Source organism: Myotis myotis, unplaced genomic scaffold, assembly GCF_014108235.1.
Source record: "Myotis myotis isolate mMyoMyo1 unplaced genomic scaffold, mMyoMyo1.p scaffold_m19_p_16, whole genome shotgun sequence".
NCBI classification, from domain to species: Eukaryota; Metazoa; Chordata; class Mammalia; order Chiroptera; family Vespertilionidae; genus Myotis; species Myotis myotis.
The window spans coordinates 44,411,023-44,433,541 of NW_023416320.1; the positions used below are offsets into that span (position 1 = coordinate 44,411,023).

Here is a 22,519-nt window from a genome sequence, read left to right on the forward strand (position 1 = left end):
GGTGAAATTGGTGATTGGAGGGGGGAGCAGGAGGATGGGTGAGCAGTATGAATCCAGAATGAATAGCTTTTTTGCTAAAATATTGAAAAAATGTTTAATTGTCTTAAAAAATTTTAGACAGGAAGGGAGAGAGAAAGAGAGAGAGAGAGAGAGAGAGAGAGAGAGAGAGAGAGAGAGAGACATCACTTTGTTGTTCTACCCACCTATGCATTCTTTGGTTGATTCTTGACATGCCCTGACCAGGGATTGAACCTGCAAATGGACAATGCTCTAATCCAGTGGTTGGCAAACTCATTAGTCAACAGAGCCAAATACCAACAGTACAACGATTGAAATTTCTTTTGAGAGCCAAATTTTTTAAACTTAAACTATATAGGTAGGTACATTGTTATTAACGTAATGAGGGTACTCCTAAGCTGGCCTTTGCTAAAAACGTCCTCAATCTGATTGAGGTACGTTCGCTGAGGTCGACCCCTGCCAACTCTCCCATCCACACTCGTCTTGTACACTTGTTTCTTCTATCTCCTTTCCGAAAACCAACTTCTGCGCATGGGCCACGAAGTTTCAATCGCACTGTACATGCGCGCCCACACGTGGTATTTTGTGGAAGAGCCACACTCAAGGGGCCAAAGAGCTGCATGTGGCTCGCAAGCCGAGGTTTGCTAACCACGGCTCTAACCAATTGAGCTACCCGGCCAGGGCTTGCTCCAGCTTTTGTAATTAACTGTGTGCTTAGCCTCATTTCCACCATCTACATGGCAGCCTCAACGGGCAGAGACTTCCGATCTGAATATCAAAGTCCAGTTCAAGGGAATTCCAGTGCTTTGAACAAAAAGCATCTGGAAGGACTTCGCTAGGGACGAGGCAGAGGAAGAGCCTGACAATGACGCACTGGTTCGGGAGCAGGGCACAGTGGGATGCGGAGGCGGTGCGCACTCTACCGCAAAGGTGTGTGGGAATAACCGAGAGAGGACAGGCTCATTGATGTGGCCACAGATGCACGAGTTTCACACTACGCGGGCAGCTCATGGAGAGGTTTGCGGACCCCGGGAACCCCAATAGCGGGTTGATCTGCTTCGGACCTACCTTTGGCGTTGCCAGTTCCCTTTACCTTTCATTCATCTAGGTGTGATGCGTCTGGGGCTTTTTAAAAAAATATATACATATATTTTTTATTGATATTTTAGAGAGAGGAAGGGAGAGGGATAGAGAGTTAGAAACATCGATGAGCGAGAAACATCGATCAGCTGCCTCCTGCACACCCCCCACTGGGGATGTGCCCGCAACCAAGGTACATGCCCTTGACCTGAATCGAACCTGGGACTCTCTATCCACTGAGCCAAACCGGTCAGGGCGAGTCTGGGCCTTGATTGGACTTTGTGTTTGCACCTGCCGAAGCTTGTATCCCACCATCACCGCAGACGTTCGCCACCTCCGTGCAGGTCTGTGGGCACTGGGCTCAGCTGGTTGTTACGTTGCTGCGATTGAACTGCCTGAGAATGTGTCGATGAATTTGGATGCTCCTTCTGTCTGGCTGGGTCTCGGCTCCCTTACAGTGCGGGGCTTCACCTGGGCAGCTCATACCAACAGAGTCCACCTTCACGAAGGCGTGGAGTGTGGCGGGGGAGGGGGTGGCGCGAGAGGAGAGGGGGGGAAGCCAGCTGCTTTACAATGGCCATTTTTTATTGTTTTTTAGGAGTAATATTTTCCCTGGTCTCGCCCCACTCCCAGTTTTTAATTAATTTATTTTTTGTGGATATATTGTTTTATCTTGAAAATACATTTTATTTACCCATATAGTTGTTTTTTATTTTTTAAATATATGTTTATTGATTTCAGAGAGAGGAAGGGAGAGGGAGAGAGAGATAGAAACATTAATGATGAGAATCATTAATCGGCTGCCTCCTGCACGCCCCCTATTGGGGATTGAGCCCGCAACCCAGGCATGTGCCCTTGATTGGACTCGGACCTGGGACCCTTCAGTCCACAGGCCAACGCTATATCCACTGAGCAAACCATCTAGTTGTTTTTTTTAATACAATTACAATTTACATGCATTACTGCCTGATTCCATGTGAGGAGGCGTGGCCTCAGTTTGTAGAGGAAAGCGTGGGTGGGCGGGGCTCAGGTGCAGTCCACACAGATTTCTCATCCAGGTTCCATGTCAAGAAGAGGCTGTCTGGTCTCCGGGAGGTGAAGAACCGCCTCATCCGCTCCCGGGGGTCTACAGGAGGGCTCCTCGCTTTTGCCTGATGTGGGCTGCTGCCTCCGCGGCCGGGAAGCAGGTAAGCCACGCTCTCCCTGTTGTAGATGGGAAGCCACACCTGAGGGAGGGTAAGCACAGCGATTGCTTTCCCGAGGGTCCGCTCACCAGCACCTTCCTCGCGTCGTCACTGGGGATGGGGGTCTGGGGATGACATTTCACAGTCGGAGCTTCATCCCGAACACACAGCATGTCTTGGACACTCTGCTGGACGGCCCGGCCCGTGCCTGTGAGCCCAGGAAATAAATAATTAGAATAACAGCGATGCTGGGAACCCACAGGTGTTGAGTATTTAGTAATTGCCCAACGCGGCGTTCGCACTTTACAAGCGCGGCCTCTTCACTCCTCCAGGTCTATAGGAAGATATTTTTATGTGCCCCGTTTTACAGGTGAGCACCTGAGAGCCCTGCTCAAGGTCACACAGCTGATCAATAGGATCTGAACATGGGGAGTCTCCCTTTAAGGCAGTGGTTCTCACCCTTCTGGCCCTTTAACTACAGGTCCTCATGTTGTGACCCAACCATAACATTATTTTCGTTGCTACTTCATAACTGTAATGTTGCTACTGTGATGAATCGTAATGTAAATATCTGATATGCAGGATGGTCTTAGGCGACCCCTGTGAAAGGGTCGTTCGACCGCCAAAGGGGTCGCGACCCACAGGCTGAGAACCGCTGCTTTAAGAGGATGCTCTTAACATGCGAGCAACCTGCTGCCCCACTTGGGCATGCATTCACCTTTTATATTTTACCACCACAACTGAAGTCCTTTCGTGTCAGTATCCCCTGACTTCTCTTGAGGGGAAACACTTGATGTTTGACACTTTGCAGGTCTGGCAGTAAAGAGGAAAGAGCTTGAACCTCAGGATTAGAGAGGCCTGGTCCCAAATCCCAGCTCCGTAGCTAACTAGCCGAACGACCCAGACAGGTCACAGGACCGCCCTGCCTCCTTGCAGTGATAAGGGGAATAGGAGGCTGTTGCTGTGAGGGTTGCGGGAAGCAGTGAGTGCCCAGGGCCCAGCCCCAGGTGCCATGGTGCCTGCTCAAAATTCAGGCAAATCCCTGAGTGAGAAGAACCCAGGCTGGACTGGTAGCCCAGTCTAGCTCCTTATTTGCTCTGTGACCTTAGGTAAATTGCAGATCTGACCCCTGAGGACCTCATCCATGAAATGGGTACATCATGAGAAGGGTTTGCAGGGCTGCCTCGTGTAGGGTTGCGGTGCTTGGCAGAGAAGCGGGGCTGTGGGCGGGACTGGTGAGAAAACAGGCGAAGGGCCTGGCCTGGGGCTGCAGCCGGGATCAGCGCACCCGTCCTCATTTCCAGTACACAGCTCCCCTCCCGCCTTTGTCTTCCCCCAGGGTCTTCCCCTTCTTGCTTACAAGCTTGCTGAGGTCAGAGAGCTGACTGCTCCGGAGGGGAGGGCCAGTGGAGGGAGCCGGGCTACGCGGGGAGGTGGGCCTCCCCTCACCTGCTCTGTGGGGTTGTGGTGGGAGTTGGGGGCTGCTGACCTTGATCTTAGCCAGTTCAGGTGAGCATCCAGCGGTCTGGCTTCTCAGACCTCATCCAGCTGGCTGCCTCCTCCAATGTCTCAGAAACACCCTAGCGGACGGGGACTTGAAATCGCATGTCACAGACACCACCTCGATTCCCAAAGCAGAGGCCTCCCTGGAACCCCACAGGAGGGCAGGGGTTTGAACAGTGAACACACAGCTTCTGCTGAGGTAGAGACAGCTGAGTCCCAACCAGCGGGGTGACCGAGTGAGGAGCCTGGACTTGCGAAGGCCAGCGTTTGAAGAGTGGCTCCAGTACTTAGCGCCCAGGGAACCAAGCCCCCTCAGCCTCGGTTGCCTTCTCTGTGAAATGGGGTTAGCACGGACTCCCACCTCCTGAGACTGTGCAATTGAAATAGGATCACACCTGTCAACCAATCCCCAGGGCCTGCCATCTACAAAATGCTCCACAGATGTGGGCTGCCCATAACCGAGGCCAACGATGGTCAAAAGCAGTATCAGCCCATTACACAAAATTGCTAAACAGTGTGTCTCACAAGTGTGTGGGGGGAGGGGTCTTGTTGAGATGCAGATTCTATTCATCAGAGTGGGAGGTGGGGCGTGAGATCTGCATTTCCAATCGTTTCCTGGGCGATTCGATGCTGCTGGCCCTTCAACCACAAGTAGAGCAACCCATTTCAGAGGCCTGCTAGGTCTCAGTTAAGATGAGCTAATTCCTGAACACAGGAGCATTGCTCACATCCAGGACACAGGGGAGTGGAGAGGAATTAGGATGAGGAGCTGTTAAACATGGGGTGTGTTGAATGAATTGTCTCTTGGAATCCTCACAGCATCTCTGAGGGATGTTAACCCCATTGTACAGATGGGGAAACTGAGCCTCAGAGGTTATGTGCTCAAGGTCACAAAGCTTAGTAGAGGGAGGGGCTGGGGTACAGGCTTCTGTTTCCTTGCCTCTAGTCCCTGCACCTTTCTGTGACCCTCCCAGGCGACAGCAGGGAAGAGGATCCATACAACCAACCTCCTCCCTCTGGACCTCAGTTTCCCTGTGGGCAAACGAGTGGCCTGTGTGTAAATGACCTGTGAGCTCCCTCCCCGCCCCCGGGCGGAAGTTTATCAGTCCGCGTGCTCTCTACTCTTACTCAGCATTCACTTGGCTGCTTCCCCACTCTGCTTCCTAATTTGGTGCCGAGGCTCTGGTTGCAGACATATCAATGTCACCCTGTCAAGTCAGGAACGCCAGCAGGACTGCTGGACGCAGTCATCTTCCCAAAAGCAGACCGAGCGGTGTAGTGGTGACCAGAATAGACTTGGGGCCCGGGCCAGAGAGAACATTCTTCCACTCCCCAGGGATGAGCCTCTCGGCGTCCCTGCAGGTAGAGAAGGCCACTTGCGTCAACTGGAAGTCACGCGGGACCCAGTGTCACCTGCCTTGGAGTCTTAACCCCACAGGACCTGAGTGCGAAAGGCATCGGTTTGAACCCACATGTGCAGAGGCAGGCAGACGGGCCTGCGTTTGTCAGCTGGGCTCTCGGGCACCTCCTGGGCTCACAGACCAGAGGCTCTGAGGATGGGGCAGGATCTCAGAAGCATGCTGGCCAGAGCTGACATCTCTGGGTTCAAGTTCCAGCTCTGCCACTTCCTACCTAGACTCGACCTAGAGCAGTGATGGCGAACCTTTTGAGCTCGGCGTGTCAGCATTTTGAAACACCCTAACTTAACTCTGGTGCCGCGTCACATATAGACATTTTTTGATATTTGCAACCATAGTAAAACAAAGACATATATATATATTTTTATATTTTATTGATTTTTTACAGAGAGGAAGGGAGAGAGATAGAGTTAGAAACATCGATGAGAGAGAAACATCGATCAGCTCCCTCCTGCACATCTCCTACTGGGGATGTGCCCGCAACCCAGGTACATGCCCTTGACCGGAATCGAACCCGGGACCTTTCAGTCCGCAGGCCGACGCTCTATCCACTGAGCCAAACCGGTTTCGGCAAAGACTTATATTTTTGATATTTATTTTATATATTTAAATGCCATTTAACAAAGAAAAATCAACCAATAAAATGAGTTCGCGTGTCATAGGTTCGCCATCACTGACCTAGAGTATGACCTTGGCAAGTTAGTTCATCTCCCTGCGCCTCAGTTTTCCCTTCTGTATCATGGGACTCATGGTGGTAGTTGGCAGGTTAGGGTTGTGGTGAGAATTAAATGAGATAATATGTGGAAAGCCTGGCGCATGGTAAGCACTGAGTACATGTAAGCCATGTCCATAAATGTGAAATCTGTCAGGGCAGGGCAGGGAGGTCTCTGTTTTGTTCATTGTTGGGTACCCTGTACCCCAAACAATGTTTAGCACATGACAAACGCTCACAGGTAATTGTGCAATGACTGAACCAGGGAGCCTGTAGAATGGTGAATTTCAAACTGTGTTCCTAGGAACCCTAGGGTGCCTGGTGTCACTATGTGGAGGGAGTGGAGGAAGAAACCCTCCAGGAGGAGTCAGGATTATCCTGCTCCCTTCCCCTGCCCTGAGCCTCTTTGATTTATGTGCTATACTAGTATATGTGGTTTCTGGGTAAAATTTTACTTGGAGGAAGATTTTTGCAGCTTGAAAAATATCTAGAAAATCATCAATATCCAAAATTTGGTTTCTGGATCCTAGATTGCCCTGGGTGAGGGCTGAGAAAGCCGCTGCCCTGACCCTATTTGTGATCTACTGAGTCAGATTTTCTGGGGCAGGGGCATGCATGCTTAACCCAGTCCTTAAAGAATTTCTATTCACGTGAACATTTGAAAAACACGTGGCCTTTCATTTCACAAATGGGGAAATTGAGGTTTAGGTGAGGTGCCTGGCTCAGAGTCTCCAGGAGGGTGCGGGAAGGGCTGGGGTAAGGTGTCAGTCCTAGGCAGTGCTCCTTCTATGCTGTGGCTTCTGTGACTCTTAGCACAGGTGAGGCCCTGAGAGACCCACCAGGTTCCAGGAGGGGGTTCTGGGAGGGAGACGGGCATGGTCACCACTCTCTCGGCCTCCTGGCAAGTTTCTGGTTCTTAGGGCTTTGGCTTTGCCCACATGCGCCCCAGGGCGGGCACTCAGTGGGTGCTGGCTGAACGGAAGGAGTGAATCAAAGAATGACTTCTCATGGGGAGGTATAAGCAAACAATATTCAGTGTAATGGCAGGTAGTGCTAAGCTCTGTGAAGAAAACAGACGAGGTAAGGGGTAGCCATCCTACACTTATTTTCTTCTAGACATTTTATAATTTTCGGTTTTACACCCAGTGATCCGTTTTGAGATTTCGAGTTAACTTTTATATATGATGTGAAGTGAGGATCAAGTTTTTGGTTTTTTTAAAATATTTTTTTATATTGATCAACTGTTCTAGTCTCATTTGTTCAAAGATCTGCTTTAGAGGTAACAAGACGGAAAGATGCCTGGCTTTGCCCACGGCTCCGTGTAGAGTAGAATTTCTAGGCCAGTGGGAGTGAGGCAGAGACGGGGGGAAGCCTGTGGGAGAAATGGGCTCCGAGTGACCCACCAAGTGGCCCTCGTGGTAAAGACCCCCGAGGATCCCACAGGGAAACCAGCCCCGGGAAGCAGGGTGCAGGCCGGCGGGAGGGGCCCGGTGGGGTGTTTCTCTTGGCCTTCTCAGAGATTTGCACTGGTCTTGCGTAAAGTGCAGATTAGGAAAGCATTAGGTAACGAAGGGTGGCCGGAGCGTATTACACAGCAGCCTGGCGCGGGGCCACGGAATGCGGCCTGCGGGGATGGCCTTGCCGAGCAAGTCACATATCGCTGGAGCCAGGACAGGGATGGCTTCCTCTCTCCCTCCTGCAGCCAGAAGGGAGATCCTGCCCGTGCTGTGGGTCCCTGGAGCCTCCGGTGGCCCTCGGCTGGAGGAGGTGGGAGAGAAAACTGGGAGCCCCTGGCGGCTGCATAATCGAGTGCATTTTAAGGAGGCATGTTGCTGAGCCTTTGCCCAGAGGAAGGTTAGCAACAAAGAAAGTTCACTCCGGTCTTCCTGCCTCCTCCAGCCCCTACATGGCCAGCCCTCCCCAGGACCACTTAGATCAGTGGTTCTCAACCTTCTGGCCCTTTAAATAGAGTTCCTCGTGTTGTGACCCAACCATAAAATTATTTTCGTGGCTACTTCATAACGGTAATGTTGCTACTGTTGTGAATCGTAATGTAAATATCTGATAGGCAGGATGGTCTTAGGCGACCCCTGTGAAAGGGTCGTTTGACCGCCAAAGGGGTCGCGACCCACAGGTTGAGAACCGCCGACTTAGATGTTTGACCCCCCACTGTCCTGCCCTGGGGACCAAGGAGGGACCCCACAGAAAGCTGCTTGTTTCAAGAATAACACTGTTGCGGCTCAAATATTTGGTGATCATTTACTATGAGCTCACAAACTTGCCCATTCATAGGCCCTGGACACGATCCCTGCCCTCTCCGGTGTTCACACTCAAACTGTGGGAGATGAGAATTCACATGTATTACAGGTGAAAGGGAAACTTACCCTCACCAAGGGCCTCTTCTGTGCCAGGCGCTAGGTCAGGGGTCTCCAGACATTGTCAGATTTATTCCCACAACTACTCTGCAAGAGCGAGATGCTCATCTTCATTCCTAATGTGGGAATTGGGGCTCAGAGAGGTTAAGTAATCTATACAAGGTTGCACAGCTAGTAAGCATCAGAGCCGGGGCATGAACTCAAGACTGTCAGACTCCAGGGACTGTGAGCTTCTAAGGATTTGCACGCTCCATACCCAGAGCTCTGCTGGGGGCTGGGGGACAGAGGGAAGGAGCCACAGTGTCTGACAGCAGGACGTTGAGGGGCGAACAGAAGTAACCATGATGCTGAGATGATGCAGGCAGTGCCACGGACCCCAGGGGTCTGGTTAGCACGTGGAGGAGGAGGCATGTGCGCCTGGTCTTGGAGGACAGAGGCCCGCATTCTGCAGATCCGGGGGCTGGGGAAGGACATCCTGGAGGCCGACAACCGTGGTGGGGATAGCGGCAAACCCAGCCTTTTATGTTCCACGCCCTGACATGCTTTGCAAGTATTAACTCCTTTAGTCCTTACAATAGTCCTAAGAGGCAGATGTTACAATTTTCTTTATTTCACGGAGGCCCGAGAAGGTTCAATAACTTGATTATGGTGGCGTGGCGGGGGGATAATGGAGCCAGGGGGTACACCCGGCAGTGATAGGTTTGCGGGGCCAGCAGGGTGGAGGGTCAGATTGAGAAGGGAGGTTGGGGCTGGGCCGAGGAGTCTGTCCTCTGTCCAGGGGCCTTGTGAGCCCTGGGAGGGTTTGGGGTCGGGGAGTGACATCATCAGACCTGTATTTAGGCGATGACTTGGGCCGGGAAACTGTGGGTGAGGAAGGCAGCCTGGGCAGGTGGGTACAGAGATGGAGTGAGTAACAGGGAGAAGTCACATACTGCAGGCTGTATCACACCTCGGCTAACCTTCTCTCTGGTCCAGAGAGGCGTCAAGCCGGAGGCCCCTGACCCATCACTGCCCCTGAGGCGCTCTTGCTCCCTGCACACCCTTGCAGGCTCAGCTGTCTATCCTATGTCCTAGGGATGAGAAGCCCAGGAGGAGGGGGGGGAAGATCTGTTTTTCTCATGGATATTTCTCAATGCTTAGCATGCAATAACATCAAAATAGTTTTTTTTTTTTTAACATGAATAAATGGTCACGTTTGGACACCTGGGATAAGCAAATTGTGTCCCTCAGCCCGGCCTGTGCCCTCTTACAGTCTGGGAGCCCTGCAATCGAACACCCCAAAGAGGTAGGCCCTGTCCACCTGCATGGGGCTCCATGATAGATCGCCTCCCCAGAGGGAGGCCCCGCCCACCCACCGCAGAGCCACCGCGGGGTAGCCTGAGCTTCCCTCTTTGGAGCGATCATAGAGCCCCCTGATTGATCGATCGCCCCGCTGGCCAGTGGCCTGGGCCTCCCTCTGCAGGGTGGTCATGGGGCAATGGCCAGGCCCCCGACCTATCGCATCGCACCCACCTTGGCTGGCCTGGCGCCAGTGGGTGTCAGAGCATGGTCGTCCAGATGGTCGTTCTGCTGTTTGCTCATTTGGCCAATTTGCATATTACACTTTTATTATTATAGGTTATTATTATAGATGCCTGTAGTTTATTTAGATTTCCTTAGGTTTTATCTAGGTTTGATGTGTTAAAGTCTTGATGACCAGATACATTTGGGGGCAGGAAGTCAGTGGCACAGGTTACTGACATTTTGGAGAATGCTTTGCAGCAATTAAAAAAAAAACTATTTTAAAAAATAGCTTTCGATTTACGGAATATTGCACAATGGTATACAGAGTTTCACTATATACTTGGTGCCCAGTTTCCCCTACTCTTAATGTCATGTATTAGTGTGGTATTACTAATGGGACTCCGGGGTCCCATCCAGGAAGTGTGATGTCTCCTTAAGCTCCACTCTCTGTGACAACTTCTCAGACTTTTTTTTTTATGACCTGAGCAGTTTTGAGGGGTACTTACTGGTCAGGTATTTTGTAGACCAAGCATGTCAAACTCATGGCCCACACGCCTTATTTTTGACATGCTTGTTGACTATTCCTTAATTCTGGTTTGTTTGATGCTTTTCTTATGATGAGTCGGGAGGTACGGATTTTTGGAAGAAGATCCTGGAGGTTCGAGTTGCACTTATTTTTAAGGCCTCAATTCAGTTAGTTTAGATCGGTGGTTCTCAACCTTCTGGCCCTTTAAATACAGTTCCTCATGTTGTGACTCAACCATAAAATTATTTTCGTTGCTACTTCATAACTGTAATGTTGCTACTGTTATGAATCATAATGTAAATATCTGATATGCAGGATGGTCTTAGGCGACTCCTGTAAAAGGGTCGTTCGACTGCCAAAGGGATTGTGACCCACAGGTTGAGAACCGCTGGTTTAGATGAAGATGAGTGTGGCTGACATGCTGAGCTTGCAAAATTGCCATGCTGATAAGGGACAAGAGGACCTGAACCCAAAAGCGAAAACAACAATAAATCACACAACCCTTTTTCCTGCCCCGAACTTCATTCTCCCCCGCCCCTACCCTCCCCCCCCAACCCCCCCAAACCAAGAGCACTGCAATGTCTGGATCTTCATAACTCTTCCCAATAGAACAAAACCGACTCTGAAGGAGCCAGGAGGCTGCTGCATCCCCTGCCTCTTCCCCACACCTCTTCCTGGTTCAGTTTTCTTCCTGAACAAATCTCAGGATCAGGAGGGAGGGATGTGGTTCTGTTCTCAAGGGTCTGTCCCACCAGGAAGGCCCCCTCTCTCACGCATTTATTAAACTCCAGGAGCCACGCTTGGGTGCAAAGATGGCCGAGACAGGGCTGCTGCTCCCAGAGCTAGGGTTTGGGAGGAGAGACGCACCATGAATGAAAGCTGTCAGTGGTCATAGGTCTTGCAAGAGGAGGTTATTCTTTCGGGTTTGTGTGAAGCTTGTCCATCAAACAGGATGGGGCAGGATCGGATGCCAATAAAGTGAGTGTGCTAACGAGTGGGGCCCCACCTGTCCGGGCGATGGAAGAGGGATTTAGCAAGGTTGGTGTTTTCCCAGGTACCATCAGCCTTTCGAAGAGTGAGCGGTGTCTTTTCCCTTCCCAGTTCTGCATGTGTGATGGCAAACAGCTTGCTTGCACCCAGGCTGGCCCTCGGAGATAACCCAGCTTATCCAGCGGCTGTGCCATGTTGTACCAACCCTAATCCTTAAATCCCTGACTCTTTTCCCCAAAGCTTATGTCAAACCACTCCTAGGAGAGGGCAGGAAGGTGCTTAGCAACCCGAGTTTCCAGCCAGGAGGTCTGGGTTCACTTTGAGATGAATGAAAATTGCCTCCATTTGGGGGACATATACGAAAAGCCAGCTTTTATGCTCAACGCCTTATGTGCAGGGTCTCCTCTCGTCCTCCGGGTAGTCTGAGATAGTAATCATACCGCCGAGAGTTACTAATTATTGAGCATTTATTATGTGCCAGGGCTGCTTAAAGCGCTCGACATGGATTACCTCGTTGAATTTCACAATCGCCCTCTTAGCATGCATGGCTTCAGCAGGGAGCTAGCGCCGGTTTCACCTCTGCAACCACCCACCACGTAGATTCAGGCACAGACCTTTTCCCAGCAGACTCCCTCAGGCCCCTCCCGGTCATTACTGTCCGCCCCCCACCCCCGGAGGAACCATCTTCTGACTCCTCGCACAGTAGGTAAGTTTGCCCCATTATAAATAGGAGTTATTTTTATTAAGGTGGACTTCACATAACAACATTAACCACTTCACAGGAACCATCCAGCGGCATTTACTGCATTCACAGTATTGTCCCACCATCCCCTCGATCTAGTTCCCAAACACTTCCATCATCTCCAAGGGAACCCCTTACTCATTGAGCAGTTGGCCCATCGTTAAACATCAGATAAATGAGTCTGGCAGTGGGTGCCCTTCTGGGTCTGATTTCCTTCTCTCAACAAGCATTTGTGAGGGTTGCCCACGGTGTAGGTGCAGTGCACACCAGGATCATGCCCGTTTTATAGATGAGCAAACTGAGGCACCGGGCGATTGCATAAACTGCTCCCCGTCATTCTCCTGGCAAGCGGTTGAGCTGTGGGCCTGGCCTGTGGTTCCTGGAGTGGATGCCACCCTGTGGAGCAGGACTGAGTTCTGGGGAATGAGGCGACAGTGGAAGTTAACGAGCCAGGATTTCAGCGCGATTCCTGGGAGCGCCAAAGCCAAGCTGTCGCCTACTCGGCCCTCTTCCCCTCGATAGATGAGTGACTTGGGCCTTTCTTTGAGCTTCAGTTTCTCAGTCTCAATAAAGTTTCTGAACTTTTCCCGATGGGCTGTGGGCAGCTTGGCTGAGAGCCTTTGTAAAGTTGGGGTGCCATATAGACACAGCCATTAGGATTTAGTTGACTCGATGATGTCATGGTTCTTTGATGGATGGGCCCATGAGGAGAGCCCTCACTGCTTAGGAGTAGGGGTGGGGGAGAGGGAGGGGCCTGTGGGAGCCCCGCCCCTCCTTTTCTCTACGCGTGTTCCTAGAGCTTTAGAACCTCCTGTGCTGAGCTCCAGCCGGAGGTCACCGTGTCAAACACCTAACCTCCAGGGTCTCCACGTTAGAGGAAGTCTACCTTCTGAACTGCCCCCCCACCCTCCCTCCCAGCCTGGTGGCCAGGATCCGCATCCTCTGGGCAGGCCCTGCTGGAGTCCCATAGGACGGCTCTGCCATTGTTTATGAAATTAGTTACCTGTTGATCCAGAAGTCAGATTAGGAGGAAAAGAGAAAGTCCAGTGGCCAAACATGGACAGGCGTGCTCTCTGAGGGGAGGGGGGATGCTTTGTTGAAATGAGTCCCCATTATTTATCCAGAGCCAGAAAGCTAGCATATTATCATCTTCCATAAGGTTGACTTTAGGGGTCCCGTCTGTGAATGAATGTAGAACCATGTCATATCGTGAAATGTCATCGTCCTGAATGACACCCGTCACCTCTGTCAGACACGGAGGTTCCCGGGCAGGCAGCCCCGTGGCCGTTCCACGTGCCCATGGGGACAATGACTGTGGGGTGTGGCTGCCTCCTAGTCCTGCTCTATTATCCCTCCAGCGCCAAGTCTTCCACCTGAGTCCTAGTGCTTCCCTCTCCAAATGGTCTCCAAGGGGAAACTTAAAAAGAATGTTCCAGAATGCTCTGCTGACCCGGGGATGATCTGTCAGAGCCGTTTCCTGGATTACGGCCTCTTCCCCCATCAGCAAATCCTGTGACACAGCCTCCTGTCAGCTGTAAGCCCTGATGTGGGAAAAAGAGCTGACACACAGGGCTGTTTTCATAAAGTGGACATTTCTCATGAATAGCAAATTCCTCAGTGTGGGCAGTTGACCAAGACCAGGAATTCTCATTAGCTGGTGATAATCAGGCATGACTCTGCCTGCGGAAGGCAGCGGGGAGGAGAGGTCACCCGTGTGGGCAGGGCCGACCCACGGATAGCTGAGCAGGGTCTGGCCAGAGTGGTTGCTGAATTATTAAAATGCTCTGCATGGGCGGGTAACTCCCTTCACCTCCCCAAGAGCTCCGGCCTTCCTTGGGGACCACCACCCTCCCCCAATCCAGCAGCTGAAGGGTTACTGGGGACCTGGCGAAGCCTTCCAGACCAGGCGGGCTGGGGTCTGACCCTCCTCGGGTGGATCTGTGGAAAAGGGGTGGGTAAATACATTGCGTGTCTCTCCTGGCTGTGGCGACAGTCCCTTCCCGAGGCCCGGATGAGACCTAGAAGGCCCCCGCCTTCTTCCTGTTTCCCCTAGAATTTGACCTCTGGTCCCATTTCTGTAGATTTGAAGGACATTTAGGAAATGAGTTAAACGGATCGTTTCCCATCCAGAAGCCCAGTCCCACCCGCCTCACGTCCGCACTCCCCAAATGCTCAGCACTGATGTTTTTCTCCCCTTACCCTCATCTCTGTAGCATTTCCTAAACAGATTTGTCACTTCCTTCTCTGTGTTCCCATAAGACTAGAAGCCATCACATCTCTGTGATCCAGTTTTATGTTATGAACACAGCGATTTTCCCTTACGGACATAGGAAAGCTGGTGACTGCTGCTTTTTCTCCTTTTGCATTGGCTTCTGGGAAGCTCAGAGCCCAGGCTGTTGCTCCCCTCGATCAAGTGATGTGTGCCTTGTGAATTAATCTTCTTCCCGGCTTTATCTTGCCTTACTTAACCTTTCCCCCTCCATTTCTTTACCTATATACATCTGTATTATATTTATCTACTAGTGGCCTGGTGCACGAAATTCGTGCACATTAACAGGGAATTAACTAGAGGAAATATTTTAATATTGCTATTTGCTCTTTCTCTATAATAGAAGTGTCAGAGATGAAAGAAAATTAGTAAAATGTATATGAAAATCTCCCTCCTGTCAGAGTTTGGGGCACACCTCGGGACCCAGAGTCAAGTCCCCACCCACCCGTGCGTGCCTTGAAATTGTGCGTGACCCAGACCCAGCCTGTCCCACCCCTGTCAAGCCCCATAGGGTTGGGGGCGCAGCCTCAGGTCCCCCAGCCCGGCCTCAGGTCCCCCGGCCCCAGCGTGATGGTGTGACAATAAGTTACAAATTAGCTCTTTATTATATAGGATGCGTCCCACTTCAAATTAAAAAATTTTATTTTGCATTATCAACCTTAATAAGGTCTAATTTACATAAATAAAATGCGTCCATTTTAAGTACACAGTTGATGAGTTTGACAAATGTAGACACCCATGTAACCACCACCATAATGATGACGTGGATCACTTTCCTATGACCCCCAAGTTCCCTTGTCTCCCTTTCTATTCCATTTGCTACCCCCTGTGGTTCCAGGTACCAGTGCTCTGTTCTCAGTCACTACATCTTGGGTTTGCCTTTTCCTGGCGTTTCAGATAAATGGAAACATAAGTGGTACGCGTGGTGATCTTTGCATAGTGGTCTTTGTGATGGGCTTTGTTCACTTGGCTTTTGAGAGACATCTGTGTTTTTGGTATGCCAGCAATGGTTCCTTTCTATTGCTTAGGAGTAGTCCATAGTGTAGATATATCACAGTTTCTTTGTTACTCTACTGATGGACACATGGGCTATTTTCATTTCTGGGTGACTATGAATAAAGCTGCTCTCAGTATTTGTACATACATTTGAGTGTAGGAAAAAAAAGGACAGTTGCTGTATTAGTTGGGGTTCTCCAGAGAAACAGAACCAATAGGATTCATTCATTCATTCACTCACTCATTCATTCTAAGGAACTGGCTCACATGCTTATAGAGGCTGATAAGTTCAAAGATCTGCAGTCAAGGAAGGCACATTGTTACCCCAAGTGAAATTAGAGTAAGCTGGAGACCCAGGAGAACTCCTGGTATAGTTCCCATCCCAAGGCCAGCAGGCTCAACCCCCAGGAAGAGCTGAGGTTTCAGTTTGAGTCTGAAATATGCTGATGTCCCAGATGGAAGGCAGGCAGGTGGCTTTCCCTCTTACTGGGGGGAAGGTCAGACTTTTTGTTCTATTCAAGCTTTCAACTAATGGTCTGAGATCCACCCACATTAAGGAGGACTATCTACTTTACTCAGCCTGCTGATTTAAATGTTAATCTTATCCGAAAACATCCTCAGAGAAACAACCAGAATAATGTTTGACCAAATAACTGTGGCCCAATCAAGCTGACACATAAAATTAACCATCACATCTGGTATCAGCAAATACACACATAAGTATATAACCTAATTTGATGATTGATTTTGGCTTCAGGGTTTGCCGTCCTTACTGAGCATGCTCATTTATTAATTAGGAATGCATTCACTTGTAGGGAATAGAAAGTCCAATGTCAAAGCTAAAAGAAATAGATGGTTTTGCTACTCACGTGCAGGAAGTCTGGAGGAGCGTGGGTGTGGCATTGCTCGCTTCTCAGTGGTGCCACCAGAGACCCGAGCTCTGCCTCTCTTTCATCTTCCATGTTCTGGTGCCGTGGCCCTACGACTGCAGGATGGGAGGCCGCTGTCCCCAACGAGGCAGAGGAAAGAGGTACAGGGAAGCAGGGAGACACAGAGGCTTCCCTTTTTATCAGGAAAGCAGAATCTTCCCAGAAACCACAGCTGGTAGATTTCTCTTTTTATCTCATTGGCTGGAACTGGGTCATAGTACCACCCCCAAGTTGCAAGAAAACTGGGGAGCAGGACTGGTTTGGTCTAGTCAAGGAAGGGCCCATTGTCACCCCAAGTGAAATCAGAGCTCTGTAGCAACAAAGGAGTGTGGAGTGGGTGTTGGGCAGTGGCTGAGGGCATCCGCCACTCATGTAACCCATCCTTAAGGCCGCGGCATGGTGCCTAGCGCACTGTTTGGTTGGGCTGATTTCAGAAGCTCCCTGGATGGGGAGACAGAGTTGGACCATAAGCCGGAGAAGTAGGGGTCTTGGTCCCAGCCCTGCTACTCCCAGCTGGATGATCCCTGAACTTTTCAGAAACTCAGTTTCCTAAGTCTATAAAATGGGACCAATTCTTCCTAAATTAGGATAATGTCAGTGAGAGTGCTTAGCAAAGGATGAGACAGATATTAGTGAAGACCACCATTACCATGGATCCCGAAAAGGTTGAGCTTTTCTCTCAAATCTCAAATTCTCCACTTTCCATAATGGCCCATGAGGTCCCACAGCTTCCAGGGGAGAATTGAGGTAGTGCCCACCCTCCTGACTAGACTTTATCCTCACTTCCTTCTGAGTGGCAGGCAGGCAGATGCTATGATTCTCCAACTTTAAAAAATGTATATATTTATTGATTTCAGAGAGCAAAGGAGAGAGAGAGATAGAAACATCAATGGTGATAGAGAATCATTGATCGGCTGCCTCCTGCGTGACCTCCACTGGGAGTCAAGCCCAGATGCCCTGATCGGGAATTGAACCAGTGACCTCCTGGTTCATAGATCGATGCTCAACCACTGAGTCACACCAGCTGATTCTCCAACGTTTCCCCCTGCTCTGAGCACACTTCTAGAGACTGGAGTCTCGGGTAGGATCTTGGTGTCTATGCTGCTCCTTCCGGACCAGCACTGTGTCGTGGGGGCTGTTTACTCCCCTGACCCTGCTCTCTGTCCCTCATGAGTCAAAGTTGTGCAAGGTCATCTAATGACTCCCTGGGAAGGGTTTCACCAGACACCACTGTGGCCTGGACATTAGATTCCACATGATGTCCCATGAAACTCCTGGCTCCTGACTTCTCTCTGTCACTCTCTGCCCTCATCTTCTCCTTCCCTTTCCTGTGAATTTTAATGAGCCATCTTCCCTGTCTTGACATTGTCACTTGACCCCACTGACAGCTCTTTAACTGTATTTCCTTTCCTTTCTCCTCAGTCTCAACTCATTGGTCCACTCACCTCAATGGGTCCAGCACGCGCATCCCCATCACTTCCCTGAAATAAATGACCTTCCCAAATGCCAGGCTCCCTGGGCACGTGCCAGGTCTTCTCTCTCTGTCTTTGCGGCATCTGCACTCGCCCTGACACTGCCTGGAGCCATCCTTTCTTGTCTCTTTCAACCCTCAACCTCCAGCTGACCCTTGAATGCAGGTGTGTCCACTGTTCTGACCTCACCCTATTTCTTGTCTTGGAACACACTCCACCGAAAACTTCTGCTGTGACTGGATGGTGCCCAGATCAATATTTCCGGCTCAGGTCTCTCTCTCCAGAACATTCCTTACCAATATGGAAGCTGATGAGCACAGAGGTTAAGGACTGTGTCCATGTTCCCCAGCTGTTTATTTCACTGCCTTGCCCTCACACTGCCCCAGCCGGGGACTGACCTTCGTTAGCGAGCTTGCCATGTCCTAAGAACTAGCAGTGCTGGGCCCTGGGGTGGCATTTCGTGGCTCCTTCGTCTTTGCAGTTATCCCTGTTTCACAGCTGAGGAGACTGAGGACCAGGGAGGTGCAGTAAACCGTCCTGGGTCCCTCAGCTACTAAGTGGACCCGTGGGGTTTTAAGCTCAGGCCTCTGACACCAGAGTTAGGACACTCGTTCCACTGTGTATCTCTTTCTTTAAAAATCCAGATTTAGACAGATGGCCTTTTCAAACCAATTAGTCTAGACCATGTGAGCTTTTATGCCATGTTTTTGGGCCAGGGCCCTATTGGGAACAGTTGCAGCATGGGCCCATGACCGAGCAGTAAGCACGGACGCTGTCTCGAATTAGACTGGGTCAGCAGTAGCCGGCTTGGGTGTTAGCAGCCATGTAATGTCACACAACGTCAACCCTGAAATACCTTGGGCTGGCTCCAGTGGGATTCAGGGCCAGCTGGACACCGAGAAAGCCATGGAAAACCTGCTATTCACTGCTGTCCCTTCCTGGTAAGCGGGGGCTCAGATTGCTCTGGAATTACCTGGCCGCTTGTAACTGCAGGGGCAGGAAGGAGTTCATCCTCCTGGCCTTGTGCAGGAAGCCCCGTGCTTTGGTTATTAAGAGTCTGCAAAATGTGGGAGGGACTCATTGGGCCCTTCTGGGCGCCTCGTTAAGCAGCAGAAATATTTTTCTCTTGGTCAGGCACAGGTGGGGGCTGGAGGTCTGCCCGCTTGCCCACAGGTTTTGGAGGCCGGAGCCAGGACTTGGGTCTTGTGCACCACACTCCTCCATTCATTTAGCGAGACTGCCTTCTCCCTTGCCTCCTGAACCAGGCTTCTGCCCAGAGCCCTGTGCTCACAAAACTTCTGAACTGCCTTTTCCAATTGCCCCAATTTTCTCTTTCTTCCTCGGTGGCCATTGCCATAAATGAAGATTTCAAAAAGTCCCAACACACCAAATGAAAACCCTCCAGAGAATTAATTGGGATATGTAAATTTCCTTTCTAAAATCCCCCAGTTTTTTCTTGCAAACGGAGCTGTCTAGACGAGGTGTAAACACAATTTTAAATCATTAAAAACAAATGACAGCACAAAAAACACAAACTGCAAAAGAAAAAAGAAAAAAAAAGATCAGCTCTATTTTCGTCAAAATGAAAACTTACGCTCTTTGAGAGACACTATTAAGGAAATGAGCTGACAAGCCACGGGCTGGGAGAAAATATTTATAAGACAATCCAATTAAGAAATAGTAAAAAAAAATGTTATAAACACTTTGCTGAAGAATACATATGAATGACCAAGAAGTCTGTGAAAAGATGCTCAGTGTTATTAGTCATCAAGGAAATGTAAATGAAAACCACAGGGAAGTACTGATGCATACCCACTGGAACGCCTGAAATGACAAAGACTGACAAGGCCAGCCACTGGTGAGGATCTGGAGTACGTGAACTTTCACATTCTGCTGGTGGGAAGACAACACAAGATAATTTTAAAAATATGATAAAGATGTTTATTATATTTAGACTAGAGGCCCGGTGCACAAAAATTTGTGTACTCGGGGGGGAGGGGGGGCCCCTTAGCCCGGCCTGTGCCCTCTTGCAGTCTGGGACCCCTCGGGAGATAACAACCTGCTGGCTTAGGCCTGCTCCCGGGTGGCAGAGGGCAGGCCCAATCCCTAGGTGCAGCCCCTGGTCGGGCTCAGAGCAGGGCCGATTGGGGAGTTGGGGCGCCGCCCCCTGTCATGCACAGAGCAGGGCAGATTGGGAGGTTGCGATGCCACCCTCAGTCACGCTCAGGGTAGGGCCGATTGGGGGGTTGGGGCACCGCCCCCTGTCACACTCAAGGCAGGGTCGATGGGGAGGTTGCGGCGCCACCCCCTGTCACGCACAGAGCAGGGCCAATCAGGGGGGTTGGGGCTCCGTACCCTGTCATGCACAGAGCAGGCCGATCAGGGGGTTGGGGAGCTCCCTGCTGTCATGCACAGAGCAGGGCCCATCAGGGGGTTGAGGAGCTCCCCCCTGTCACTCACAGAGTAGGGCCGATAGGGGAGTTGGGGCGCCGCCACTGTCACACCCAGGGCAGGGCCGATGGGGAGGTTATGGCTCTACCCCGTCACACACAGAGCAGGGCCCGTGGGGTGGGGGGGCGGGGGGGGGGGTTGGGGCGCCGCACCCTGTCACACACAGAGCCACAGGGTGATCAGGGGGTTGGGCAGCTCCCCCTATCAGGCACAGAGCAGGGCCGATCAGGGGGTTGGGGCACCTTCCCCTGTCAGGAACAGAGCAGGGCCGATAGGGAGGTTGTGGCCCTGCCCCCTGTCACACACAGAGCCGCAGGGCGATCAGGGGGTTTGGGCGCTGCCCCCTGTCATGCTGATCCCGGTGCCGGGAGGCCTCGCGGCTCCGCTGATCCTGGTGCTGGGAGGCATATTACCCTTTTACTATATAGAATAGAGGTCTGGTGCATGGGTGGGGGCTGGCTGGTTTGCTCTGAAGGGTGTCCTGGATCAGGGTGGGGGTCCCCACTGGGGTGCCTGGCTAGCCTGGGTGAGGGGATGATGGCTGTTTGCAGCTGGTCACACACCCTTCAGGGTGGGGGTCCCCCACTGGGGTGCCTGGCCAGTCTGGGTGAGGGGCTGAGGGCTGTTTTCAGGCTGGGACTGAAGCTCCCAACTGCTCCTTTTTTTCTTTTTTTCTTTTTTATTCTGGGCCAGCTTTAGCTCTGAGGCTCCAGCTCTTAGGCCTCTGCTCCTGAAAGTAGGTATCTGGTTTGTTTCGGTTCTATAATCAAAACTCTGTATCAACTCCAGCTCTGAGATCCCGGCTAGCTGAAAGCAGGTTTCTGGGGTTTTGTTAGCTTCTATATTCGTTACAATGTTTCTTAAACTGCAAGCTCAGAGGCTGGCAAGGCAGGGGGGAGCTTTGGTTTCCTCCGTCACTGAAGCAAGCAAGCCTCATGTTAGTTTCAAGCTGCCTGGTTGCCGGCCGCCATCTTGGCTGGCAGTTAATTTGCATATCTCGCTGATTAGCCAATGAGAAGGGTAGCGGTCGTACGCCAATTACCATGTTTCTCTTTTATTAGATAGGATTAGCCAACTGGACTCGATTGAGATGATCTCCATTTTCGGATGACACTCCTCAGTATTGTAGTCAGGGGAGGAATGCACGCCTTCCTCTGGCCGTGGGATCCAGTCAGAGTGTTGGCTTTGGCTGGTCAAGTCATAGAGCTTCTTCACATCCTGTTGGGTTTGGTGCCTGTTGGCCTTGATGTCCGCGATGGGCACCAGTGTGACCTTGATCTTCATGGCCAACTTCATGGTCAAGGAATTTGATGACGGCAGATGGTCAAGCCTGTTTCTCCTGGGGATGCTCTTCTGAGGTTCCTGGTGATGCTGTCGGAGCCACGGCGTCTTGGGCTGCTGGAAGGAGGTGATGTGGATCTTCAAGGTTTCGGTGGCTTTGGGCACCTTTCAGCACTGTCTTCCTAGTCCCTGAAGCCTTAGCTTTAAATTAGATTTCCTTTACGGATAGGGCTTCCCTTTTCGCCATTGGTGCCATCTTCGTACAAATCTGGAAACCACTCTGGGAAAAAGTTTGGCAGTTTCTTGTGAAGTTAAACATATACTTTCTGTGGGACCCATGGATCCCTAGAGAAGTGAAAATCTGCGCCTACACATACACATGTATGTGAGTGTTTTCAGCAGCTTTACCTCTAACAGCCCCAACCTGGAAACATCATCAGCTGGTAACTGGGTAAACAAAGAGCGGTATCTCCACGCATTGGCAGACTACTCAGTAAAGGAATAAACTATCGATACGTGCGATGACGTGGGTGAATCCTCAAATCGTTATGCTTCGAGAAAGAAACCAGCCTTGAAAGCTGCAGACCTAATGATTCCAAAAGTTTAGGAAATCGGGTCAGTGGTTGCCAGAGGCTGGGAAAGGAGAAGAGAAGGGGCTGACTGCCAGAAAGCACAAGAAACCTTTCGGGGGTGACAGAAATGTTCTCTAGCTGTGCTGATGGGCACACGACTGCATATGCCAAACCTCACGCAACTGTATCTTTAAAAGGATCAACTTCATTGCATGTATGTATATAAAACTTCAATAAAATGGACAAAAAAAATAAGTCATAAGAGGCATTTTGAGCCCAGGCTTTGGAATCAGTGGGTTTACTAGTAAATCCCTGAGTTCCCACGTGGCATCTTCGCGACACTGAGCAGATGTTTTGACCTCTCTGTGTGTCCATTCCTACATTTGTGAAATGGACTGTACTGGTTAGGGCAGGCTAATTGCTTCATGGTTCAAGAAGGTATTTTTTGTTTGCACAACAGTCTAAGGTAGTTGCAAGTTGTGGTGGTTGTGCACCATG

General features: G+C 50.8%; 1 pseudogene; it reads left to right on the forward strand.

Annotated features, from left to right (window-relative positions):
• Window positions 1-21,423: 21,423 nt before the first annotated feature.
• LOC118670836 overlaps window positions 21,424-22,519 on the forward strand; it is a 72,309-nt pseudogene continuing 71,213 nt past the window's right edge.